Source organism: Herpailurus yagouaroundi, unplaced genomic scaffold (assembly GCF_014898765.1).
Source record: "Herpailurus yagouaroundi ecotype Mexico unplaced genomic scaffold, PumYag 222, whole genome shotgun sequence".
Taxonomy (NCBI): Eukaryota; Metazoa; Chordata; class Mammalia; order Carnivora; family Felidae; genus Herpailurus; species Herpailurus yagouaroundi.
The window spans coordinates 6,127,900-6,140,884 of NW_024412453.1; the positions used below are offsets into that span (position 1 = coordinate 6,127,900).

Here is a 12,985-nt window from a genome sequence, read left to right on the forward strand (position 1 = left end):
CCCATGGGCTTGATGGGGAGATGTGGTAGCGCATCCATTTGCTTTTTTCAATGCTAATTCCAACACAAGATAATCCACAGTGTTCTGATCTATCTACCAGATGCACTGACAAAGCCGTCTCAAGAAAAAGCCAAATTTTCCAGGGCAAAATATCAAGTGTTCTTCCCCTAAAGCAGTCACTTTTATTTAAAAAAAAAAAGTGTAATTATAGGGGTGCCTGGGTGACTTCGTTTCGGGTCATGATCTCACGGTTTGTGGGTTCGAGCCCAGCATCGGCTCTGCCCTGCCAGTGGGGGGCGTGCTTGGATCCTCTGTCTCCCTCTTTCTCTGCCTCTCCTCTACTCACGCTTTATCTCTCTCCCTCTCAAGATAAATACACAACTTTAAAAAGTTTAATTATATGAGCCAAATCTGATTAATTAATGATTGCCAGGACTGGGGAGTTAAGCTCCATGATTGATTAATAATGTCCACGAATGAAGGACTAGATATGGTGCTATAGTGTGAATGCTGTATCCTGCATTCAGGACTCCTGGCTTAGTGCAATATGCCACTGACTCTGTCTTGGGAACGTAATACAGCAGTAAAGGCTTTGAAAGTATCCTACAGAGTCAGGGCATACGTTAAGCCCAGATCGGTTACACAAGAAGCAGAAATGAGTCGAATACGACAAAACATTAACAATCCTACACCTGAGATTTACAAAATATAGTTCCTTCCAGCCCCACATGAAATATTTACAAAAATTGACCCCCTATTGGTCAGAAACCAGGTATCAATAGAATTTAGACCATGTTCCAAAAACGCGTAAGAAAATAAAGACTTCCAAACAATTGGATAGGCACATGAAAAACGCACCATATATTTGCAAATTTAAAATCGAGCTTCTAAATCATTCAAAGACTACCTGACGTGACTTATTTATGTGTATATTTTCTTTTTTTCTTCTGTGAATGCAACCTTTAAGAGGTCAAAGAGCTACATTCACTACACTACTCCCAGTGCACACAGAGAACTGAAGATTGTCTGAGTCACAGCAGGGGCATGTTCAATGAGTGAATGAATGAATATGAGTGCTTACAGGATTCTGTTTATGCAGTACTTTAAGGGAAATGAATACCCTTAAATACATATATTACAAAAGAAGCGAAAACAGAATATGAGCTAGAGACCTAGCTTGGGATACCAGAAAATAAAGAGTAAATTCAAAGAAAGTAGAAACAGTACCTAAAATGCACAGAACTTGATGAAACAAAACAAAAAAGAATGAGAAGGAAACAAAACAATTATCTGACCCACATATAATCCTTTTCTTGCAGAGCATTTTTAAAAGAACAGAAAAAGAGCAGAGATGGCAGTTAATTTTATAAGGCTAACATAACCCTCGATATTAGGGATATAGGTGTGCTGTTTCGAAGGGGCACATGCACCCCAATGTTTACAGCAGCACTACCAACAATAGCTAAAGTATGGAAACAGCCCAAATGTCCATCAACGGATGAATGAATAAAGAAGAGTGACACACACACACACACACACACACACACACAATGGAGTATTACTTGGCAATCAAAAAGAATGAAATCTTGCCATTACAAATACGTGGATGGAACTAGAGGGTATTATGCTAAGTGAAATTAAAGAAAGACAAATATCATATGACTTCACTCATATGTGTAATCTAAGACCCAAAATAGATGAACATAAGGGAAGGGAAGCAAAAATAATATAAAAACAAGGAGGGGGACAAACCATAAGAAGAGACTCTTAAATACAGAGAATAAACTGAGGGTTGCTGGAGGGGTTGTGGGTGGGGGGATGGGCTGAATGGGTAAGGGACATTAAGGAGCACACTTGTTGGGATGAGCACTGGGTGTTACATGTAGGGGATAAATCACTGGACTCTACTCCTGAAATCATTATTGCACTATACGCTAACTAACTTGGATGTAAATTAGGTAATAAATAAATAAAATTTTAAAAACCCCATAACCCTCGATATTAAAGCCAGGTAAGGAAAATTATAAACCAATCTCATGCGTGGATTTAGATGTAAACATCTTAAACAAAACATTGGTAAAGAACACCCATGAGCAGAATAAGAAATGGACAGACAGCCATAACCAAGCAGAGCTAGTTTCAGGAATGTAAGGATGGTGTAACATTACAAAATGTATTAATATAAATTACTACTAAAAGAGAAAAATGATGACTATCCCCACAGAGACAGAAGAAACATTTGGCAAAATTTCACATTCATTCATGTATTTAAAAAAGGAATGTAGGGCGGCTGGGGGGCTCAGTCAATTAAGCATCGATTTTGGCTCAGGTCACCATCTTGTGGTTCCTGAGTTGGAGCACCGTGTGGGGCTCTGTGCTGACAGCTCAGAGCCTGGAGCCTGCTTCAGATTCGGTGTCTCCCTCTCTCTCTCTCTGCCCCTCCCTTGCTCGCACTCTCTCTCTTGAAAATAAATAAATAATAAAAAAATTTTTAATAAAAATAAAAAAGAAATGTTAGCAAACTAGGAATAGTAGGAAAAATCCTTAACATTTGAAGAAACATTTGCACTTATCTATGTAAGAAAATATGTGTATGCAAACTATCAGATTTAAAAAAATATATGGGTATAGACACAAATAGAATTAGTGTATTTGAACACCACCAATAATAAGTTAGGAAATGTAATTTTTAATGTCTTACTCATAATCGCAAACAAAATACACAATTTTGTGAAATAAATCTAATGCAAGATCTCCAAGTCCTTTCTGGGGAAAAACACAACCCTTTATTGAAGGATATGAAATAAGAGCATTTGGAGAAATATGCCAGGTTCATGGGTGGGAAAATACACTGTAATAGAGATGAAAATGTTCTGGATTAATCTATACAATCAATGCAATTTCAAAGATTTTCTCTCATATAACTTAACAAGCAGACCCAAAAATTCACAAAGAAACACTGGAGTCAAGAATAGTCAAGACAGTTTTCAATAAGGACAGAGATGAAATATCTGTAAGATGTGACCACTTATCAACCCAGATAAATGAATGTGGATTTAGTGCAGAGAGAGAGAATTAGAATAATGTAAAAGAAAACAACAACAAAAAGCACTACAAAAACAATCCGAATATGAGAAAAACTAGAATATATAAAGAGCTCCTAAAGTTAGTAACACAAAATTGAGTTTTAAAAAAAGGCAATAGAAGGGCACCTGGGTGGCTCAGTCAGTTAAGTGTCCAACTTCGGCTCAGGTCATGATCTTGTAGTTCACGAATATGAGCCCTGCATTGGGCTCTGTGCTGACAGCTCAGAGCCTGGAACCTGCTTCAGATTCTATGTCTCCCTCTCTGCCCCTCCTCCGCTCACGCTGTCTCTCTCTCTCTCTCTCTCTCTCTCTCTCTCTCAAAAATAAATAAACATTAAAAAAATTTTTTTAAAGGCAACAGCAATTTACACTAAAGGGAACATAAATCTACTATAAACATTTTGAAAAGGTGTTTAGGGAACTGCAATTAAAAAAAACATATCATCAAATGATCAAGGTGTTTGGAGGGATCAAGGTTTTTATATTGCCAGTGGGAGTGAAAGTTTTTACAAGCACTTTGCAAAGGAATTTAGAGGTATCTGCACTGCATTAATTCTAAGATGCTTCTCAACCTCCACCACTCCCCCTCCCCCAACTGATCCTACCTCCTGCATTGTAACATTTCTGAAATCCAGATTCATTTTTATAACTGTCGGCATCTTAAGATTCTAAATGATAGCAATTTTGTTGCAACTTAGATTAGATGGCCTATTAGTATTGATAAAATATGTAGTAAAGTTGAAGATACTCACACTCTATGATGCAACAATTTGATTCCTACACACATCTCTAGAGAAACAACTATACACAAAGATAATGCTGCCTAATGCAACATCTGTACTTTAAAAAATGTTATCCCAGGAAGGTAGTGAAGTTGGTTTCTTTAACTCTTCTACCAGTAAGAATTACTCTATTATCAGTGAAGTGGCCTTAAACAGAGAAAAATGTATTATCTTCCATTAGAAGTCTAGGAGAGTTGCTTGATTTTGTGACTCAGTGAGGACCTCAGGAACCCAGACTCTTTCCGTTTTGATGTTTTGCCATGGTTGGCTTGCTGACCCCTTTTCTTATACTTCTAAAGTTGGAGGCATAGAATTCTGGACTTCAAGTTATACAAAGCTGTAATCATGAAGACAATATGGCATGGGACAAAAAAAAAAAAAAAAAAAGACACAGAGATCAATGGAACAGAATAGAGAACCCAGAATTGGACCCACAAATGTACTGCCAACTAATCTTCGACAAAGCAGGGAAGACTATCCACAGGATAAAAGACTGTCTCTTCAGCAAGTGGTGCTGGGAAAACTCGACAGCGACATGCAGAAGAATGAACCTGGACCACTTTCTTACACCAGACACAAAAATAAATTCAAGATGGATGAAAGACCTAAATGTGAGACAGGAAACCATCAAAATCCTAGAGGAGAAAACAGGCAACAACAACCTCTTTGACCTTGGCCGCAGCAACTTACTATACTTGTTCACCTCTTGATCGCAACATTCCTGACTTAACAATAATGCCTAGGGCTTCAAATTAGCTCTTTATTCCTGCTCTTACATTTGTTCCAACATTTTTATTTTCAAATAATTATAGGCACACATGAAGTTACAAAGACAGTACAAGGAAGTGTTATGTACACACCACCCAATCCCTCCCAATGTGACATCTTACATACCTTTAAGGCAATATCAAAACCAGGAAGTTGGCATTGGTGCAGTATGCCCATGCAAAGCTTGATGTCATTTTATCACATGTGTACATATACAAAACCACCAGCAGAGAGTACAGAACTATTCCATCACCACAAAGACTTCCCTCATGACATCCTTCATAGTCACCTTCCTGTGCTCCCTCCACCCATCCCTAACCGCTGGGAACAACTATTTTGTTCTCTTCCTACCATTATGTAAAAAAATGTTTTAAATGTTTATTGATTTTTGAGGGAGAGAGATACAGAGCACAAGCAGGGGAAGGGGCAGAGAGAGGGAGACACAGAATCCAAAGGAGGCTCCAAGCTCTGAGCTGTTGGCACAGAGCCCCACGCAGGGCTCGAACTCGTAAACCCTGGGATCAGGTACCCAATCATTATTTTAGACAGTAAAACACTATCCTTTGCTTCCTTTTTTAAGCATCACAAAAATAATATGGATGGATGGATGGACGGATGGATGGATGGATGGATGGAACGAAGGGAGGAATGAAGGAAGGATGAAGGGAAGGGGGGAAGAATGGAAGGGAGGGAGAGAGGAAGGGAGGGAGAGAGGAAGGAAGGATGGATGGATGGGTGGAAGGAACAAAAAAGCAAATGTAATAAAACATTAGTTACAGAATCTGGATACATGGTTCTTCATGGTTCTTCACTGCACAATTCTTTGATCTGTGTTTGAAATTTTTCATAAATACAATATTGTAACAAAATTAACCTAAATGTCCACCAATAGGGCAGTATATTAGTATATTATATTTCTACAATGGATTAGTTGACAGCGTTTAAAATGAAGGAAACAGGGGAATCTGGAAAGCGTCTGATTTTGGCTCAGGCCATGATCTCACAGTTTGTGGGTTTGAGCCCCACGTTGGGCTCTGTGCGGACAGCTCAGAGCCTGGAGCCTGCTTTGGATTCTGTGTCTCCCTCTCTCTCTGCCTGTCCCCTGCTTATGCTCTGTCTCTCTCTCTCAAAAAATAAATAAACGTTAAAAAAAATTTTAATTAAAAATAATAAAATGAAGGAACTAAATCCATATGTAACAATATGGATAAATCTCAAAAAAAGCATTTGGGTTAAACTGCAGAATAGCCTCTGTGATGTAATAACACACACAACATCCAAAGATAATCACCACTTTGAAGCTGTTTCCCTTACTTGTTTTCATAATTGATTACATAATGACATCATGTGTGATATCTGGGTATTGGTAAGGATATGGGCATGTGCCAAATTCTTTTTATTTTGGGGGCACCTGGGTGGCTCAGTTGGTTAAACATCCGACTCCTGATTCATGAATTAAGAAAAAAAAAAGACACGCCCCATAGGCCTTCATACAATGGAAGATACTGGCTCAGAAGCAGACCTCAGAAACGTGTGAGTCAACTTATGTATGTGTCTCTCCTTATAGTTTCTCAAATCATGGGACACATTTGCCAGTTACTTTACTTTGAAGAACAAGGTACTTCAGTGAGAAAACACATTATCTTGAAAAGGCTTCACTCAACGCTAGCTTTAGGTATTTCCTGAGATCCCATGATAGCATCAGTAAACAAGGAAGCAGGTAAATTTAACACACATTTAGTAATTATTCCTGCGAGTATGGCCTTCCTAGTTGCAAGCGTGGGTTACCATTACAAATTAAACCCGTAAAGCCACTTAACACAAAACAGACTAAGAGCTCGGATCGTGCAGCCAGCGGACATACAGAGACAAATATTTTTCAAAAACCAAAACTGCTCGTGCTTTTCTTATCACAAAAGTCAAGATAGTGCTACCTTCAGTGAGGAGAAATGAGTTTTGATCTTCTGAGTGCCTGGAAATACTGATCCCATGTTTCTGTCTGGGTGGCTACAACAAAAGCGTTCAATGTATAATTATCCACTGAACGATTTGCATGCTTTACGCATATCTCTGTATTTTGTTATGTTTTCATGATCAAAGAAGAGGTAACCTAAATTTGCGTAAAGTAGGACTGGGGGCTTGGAATACAATTTTTAGTTACAGTATCACATGCGAACTCAAAAAGCTGCTGTCTCTCCGGGGCGCCTGGGTGGCTCAGTCAATTAAGTATCCAACTCTTGATTTTGGCTCAGGTCATGATCCTACAGTTCCTGAGATTGAGCCCCATGTCGGGCTCTGCGTTAACAGTGTGGAGCCTGCTTGGGATCTTCTCTCCCCTTCATTCTCTACCGGCCCCCCCCCCCCCGGCTCTCTCTCTCAAAATAAATAAATAAACTTAAAAAAAATAGTATTTATAAAGCTGCTAGTACTTTGGAAGGAGGCAAAGCTGGCATGCTGGGAAAAACCGAAATCACTGAGAACCGGCTCTGGTCATACCACAGGAAGTCACGTAAGCAATGCACGTGAACGTTTGAGTGAAAGTCTTTCCAGAGATGTTGAGTGAACAAGAAGCCTCGTTTCCAAATTATAATCCTGCGTGTAATTTAAAGTATGTATGTGACAAAACAATAAAGTTATTATTCTTAAAAGAGGTGGATGTGAGATGATATAATCTATACCCCACAGCTGTAAACTTTCTAATTTGGCTAACAATTCTGGAAAGGTGAGAATCTTCTCGTGGAGAAAATGCGATCGCCATGTATTTGGGGGCCTTCTTGCATATAGGTATATGCAATTTTTCATCACTGAAAAAGCTGCAGCTAAGGATCTTTCTTTCTCTCGTAGAAGGTGTATCTCACAGACTTGTCAAAAGTTATATCTGCAAAGAGCTTTACAAACCATCCAGGTTCCCATTCTCTCAAATGGAGCAAAGGAAGGAGGGAGAGTTTGATCTCCCTGAAGGAAAGATTACCCCCCAAAGACTCAGAGATAAAGAAAAATAACAGAGTTGTCAAAAAGATTTCACTCTCCCCGTGGTCTTGATAGATATTTGTCAACTCCTATCAGAGTGGCTTGTCGTTCTAATGCTGTGCTCTTACCTGAAAAACAAGACACTAGCAGCACTACAGCATGAAAGCAATAATTAGATAGAATCTGCACATTCCTAAATCATGACGCAAGAGGGGAACACGACAGGACAAAACAGGGTTGAACAGGAAAGGTGTACTATTTGATGAGGAAATACGTATTGTGGGTCACTGTGGAATCACTTCGGAATACTGAGGTGGGGATAGAGACAAGTGGTAAGTGAATTTACCTTACGGAAAATGAAAACTTAAAAAATATACTCATAATTCATGCAGGCACTCTAGCCAAAGAGCTTTAAGCCTTGGTACAGATATAAACCCTCTTATTTCATATAAAGCCTTCAGAGACCAACAAGGGCAACAAAAGCCCACGGTCAAGTTCATGTAATGACTTTTAGAGAGGTGTGCTTATTTGATAGTTAAAACAAACAAACAAACAAACAAACATATATTGAGCATCCTGATAGTATATTTGCATAGCCTGTTCTCAAACTGCCCTTCAATGATATCCAGAGAAAAGTTCCTTCTGATATTACCTGATGACATTGGCACGGTCCTGTAGGACATGCAGTCACAAGGTGTGGAAGCATGTGAGGTCTACCTGATGTACCCAGGAGGTTCGTAATTGTCAAAACTCTGTTTTACATGTTATCAGTGTGCTTAGAACTTTCTTAAAACCATGGTCACACAAGAGATACAAAAAACTATGTGTGACCCAGATAATAGGATATTAGGAGGGTTGCTTGAAGATAAGTAGTTTGGGGTTCAAGAAGTCAAAAGACTAGATGCATAGGGAGCAGGCCATATATATATGGAACTATATGTACAGTAAATAAGTATTTGTTAAATGGATAAAGAGCACTAAATGCAGGCCTAGGAGTAGACCAGCCAGGTTGAGAAATACACACACCAATCCAAGTATGCAAAAACTCAACTGATTTCTTGGGAATGGAAAATTCAAGTGGTCTGTCCAGTCACTCCAGAGAAGGGTAGACAGAAGCCCAGTTCAGCCAGGAACACTGATGGAATTAGGCCATGACTAGGACTAGGAGACAGACTTTTAAAATATGATCACTTCACTCCTGCATTAAAACCACAGCATTTTGGGGCGCCTGGGTGGCGCAGTCGGTTAAGCGTCCGACTTCAGCCAGGTCACGATCTCGCGGTCCGTGAGTTCGAGCCCCGCGTCGGGCTCTGGGCTGATGGCTCGGAGCCTGGAGCCTGATTCCGATTCTGTGTCTCCCTCTCTCTCTGCCCCTCCCCCGTTCATGCTCTGTCTCTCTCTGTCCCAAAAAATAAAATAAAAAACGTTGAAAAAAAATTATAAAAAAAAAAAAAACCACAGCATTTTCCCACTTTTCTTACGAGAAAGTCCCAATCCTCACTATGACCTTTGTTGGTCAGCTCCTTCTAGAATCAGATCTTGAGCCCAGGATTCTAGAGTATGTGACTCATTAAGGAAGTGCTTCCAAGAGACTGGAGACAAGGCTGAAGAAGGACGAGGAGATAAGGAACAGTGATACTTCAGGTTATGTCCCATCCCCAGCCCAACCGTGCACGGAGCTGTGGGCATAAACGCGCCTCAGTTTGCTGTGTATCAAGACAAAGAGACTAGGGGCCTGTGCTCCTCACCACTCAGTCACTGACCAGAGGCCACCCATGGGATGCAAGCTGTTCCCAGTACTGAGGTGGTTCCAGTAGGCCAAGGGCAATCTTCTGAAGAAAGCCACAAATGGTAGCCACTAGCAGCAAAGCACAGAGAGGCTGGGGGGGGCGGGGGGGGGAGTGTGCATGGAAAAAGAGTACAAGGGATGGGCGAGACTGTACGAAAGACAAAATATAAGTCTGCTAAAATAGGGATCTACAAAGCCAGCACAACCTAGCTCTCTGCATCCTTATCTTCCCCCAAGCTCTCTGGATTAGTCGGGATTCTCCAGAAAATCAGATCCAATATAAAGAGATTTATCATAAGAAACCGGCTCATAGGATTATGGCAGCTGAGAAGTCCCACAGTCTTCCATCTGTAAGTGGAGGCCTGGAGAGCTGGTAGTGCCATTCTAGCCTGAGTGCAAGAGAAGTCCAACATCCGAGCAGAGAGTGCAAACTCTCCCTTACTCCCCCTTTTTGTTCTATTCAGATTTCCAAGAGACTGGAAGAGGCTCACCCACACTGAGGAAGGCAATCCACTCAGTCTACCAATCCAAATGCTAATCTCATCCAGAAACACCATCACAGACACACCCAGAATAACGTGTAGCCAAACATCTGGGCATCCCCGGGCTCAGTCAAGTCAACATGTAAAATCAACCATCACATGCCCCTGGTCTCCGTGCACGCACCACGGGCCCAGTACATGGTGTATGAACGTGAGCTCAAGCTGGCCCAACAATAAGGGAGGTGACGCTGGCCAGGCAAGATGCTGAGTTCTGAAAGTGGCACCAGAGAAAGGATTACAATGACCTCATTCCAAAAAGAAGTTAGTGGTTTTTAGTCTTTTTTTTTTCCCAATGAGTGTGGTCTTTTCACGCACAGACTAGTTTTTCATTCCACTGAGATCCAGAAGCCAAAGGAAATGACTGGGGCCTTTACTCTACAACATGCTTTCTCAAAGGAGACTATATCCTCCCCAATGGGGTGAAGATTGGCTCTTCAGGGAGAAGTCAAAACAATCTTATGCTTTTTATGTATATAGCACAGATACACATATAGTGCATAAACAGATACACAGTGTATCTATGGTGTTAAAATTTCATGGGGAAATAGGGAAAAAAATGTCTAAAATGGCTTAGCAATAGAATTTTTAAAAAGGTTGAGAAACATAGTTCTAAAACCATAAATATCTAAAGCTGGAAGGAAGCACCTCTTTCTTTGAATATCTTACAAAAGGCACCTCAAAGACCCAGATGTTCAGAACTGCCAAGGTCACAAAGGGGGTTAGTGAACAAGCCTGGCATAGACCATGAATTGTTCTGTCTTAGACCAATGTATGTTCCACTTTTTTATGCAAAAATAAATACATCCTTGGGGCGCCTGGGTGGCTCAGTCATTAAGTATCTGACTTTGGCTCAGGTCATGATCTCACGCTTCATGGGTTTGAGCTCCACGTCAGGCTCTCTGCTGTCAGCTCAGAGCCTGGAGCCTGCTTCAGAGTTATGTCTCCCTCTCTGTGGCCCTCCCCTACTCATGCTCTCTCTCCCTCTCTCTCTCTCTAATGTTTAAGTAAACATTAAAAAGATTTTTTAAACTATATGTATAAATATAAATATACATATCTCCACAAGCAAGGCCCAAGCCTCCCACATCTCCTTCACTCACATTCCCCACTGAGGAATACTTCCACTATGGAAGTATTCCAATGGCCTACATGATGTAATTATGCAACCCTGGGGTCCTTAGGAAGAGGTATATTGTCTGAGTGCTGTGACCATGGGCAGATGGAGAAGAAAGAACACAGAGAGTCAGGACAGAAGTGTATTGGGGAGCAGGGGAGATGCGGAGCTTGGAGAAGCCGTGAGAATAAATGTGGCACATTTTTTGCGACCCCCATTCATCCTTTATGTCTAAAGTTGGACTCTTTCTACTGCCTCTTAAAATCCATCTGCAAAGCTGAAGAGATATGATGGACAAAATGAAAACAGAAAAAAAAAATCAAATCCAGTGGAGGATATTAAGGTTTCTGTTTCCGTCTGACAACTCAGGGACATCAGACTCACTTAGGGGGCTGTCAGCTTGGCCATTTTCCCTGGGGTCTGCTTCATACATGCATTAGACAGTCGTGTGTTGAGCACCTACTACATGGGAGGCATTTTTCTAGGTACTGGAGTTGGCAGTGGGGAAGGCGCTGACATACAGCGATGAAAACCAGATTTAGCTCTAAATCCAGGCAAATTTGAAATTTCATAAAGAAGCTAAGTACCGAAGACAGGTACAGGAACCTACATTTTCATAACATTACCCTCCCCTCCACACTGGCACGTGATGAGCCTAAATCCTGACTACGCGGGAGGCAAATGGGCTATAGGGCTAGGTCACACACCAAGTTCCGCTCTCCTCTGGCAGGCTTCTTAATCCGCGTTTAAGGGCAGTCAGGACGAAATGAAATTATGGGCATAAAAAAGGAAAATGCAAACAAACAAACAAACAAACAAACAAACAGAAGTTTTAACTGGCTTTACTCTGATCTCCCCGCTACGATTGTATCACTGAGTTGGCAGTTTGTCACGTGCAGTTGCTAGGCAACCGTGCACAGTGGTAAGGCCGATGTGACAGCCGCCTTTTCCCGCTTGTGGGTGTGAGTCTCCTGGCGTCTGATGCTGAAGTCTGGCTCTTAACCAACCCTCCAGAGGTGTCTGGGCTGCCCCCTGAAGCCTCGTAAATAAGCCACTGACTCACTACTCAAAGGGGCCTCCTGCTCAAGTCCCCGATAAAACTTCAATCCTTATTCAATCACTTGGTGCTCAGACTGTGACTTTGCGGAAGAGACCCCAGTGATCCCAGACAGGCCCTCCGAGCCCCTCAGAAGGTACATCAGTGGAGCAGGTGTGAGAGCCCAACGGGAGAAGCAGAATGCCACACGCTGGGGGAGCCTCACTCTGAGGTCGCCTTTGAGATTTCTGCTGCTGGAGCCCACAGAGTATGGGCTGTGCAGACAGAGCTGGGACTGGCTGCCACATACAAGCCATGTGCCACTTCAGGCACATCACTCAGCCCCTCTGTGCCTCTGTTTCCTCATCTCCAAAGGGGTGGTAACACTGCACGCATCCCGGGGTCATGTTGAGCACTCCTGGGGCCAGTATATGTAAAATGTTCAGTATCGTGCCAGGTGCACAGTGAGTGCCCCACAAGTTTTAGCAATTGTTCTACAGGCTTCTGTGAAGAACTCTGAGGCATCCCTAGAGGCCTGGGGCCAGAACAGAAGTTAGCAGTCTCCTCATTCCTTTAGTAAGGAACCTGAGACTCGAAGAATCAGAGTGATGTCCCTGAAGCCACATGGCTGGGACTGAAACTAGGAACTCCGTTGCCACCATGAAACATTACCAGGATGCGCGACAAAAAGAGCCTTCAGGTACTGAATGCATCTCGAAGGCAAACGATACCAACAACTGTACCAGGTAATCAAAGCAACACTCAGACACAGCAACCCAGACAACTCTGAACAAGTACCGTGTGCTTCAGGCAGGGTCAGTGTCCAATCTGGGTACCAGAGATATCTGGGTATCTTCCTGATGGCTCACAGAATGCCCTGTCACCTTCTGAAGAAAGT

General features: G+C 41.8%; 1 long non-coding RNA gene across 1 annotated transcript; it reads left to right on the forward strand.

Annotated features, from left to right (window-relative positions):
- Positions 1–9,092: 9,092 nt before the first annotated feature.
- Positions 9,093–10,773, forward strand: LOC121019468 (uncharacterized). Its single transcript, XR_005785600.1, has 2 exons — positions 9,093–9,250; positions 9,860–10,773. It is a non-coding gene; the product is annotated as an uncharacterized LOC121019468 (long non-coding RNA).
- The last annotated feature ends 2,212 nt before the right edge of the window (positions 10,774–12,985 follow it).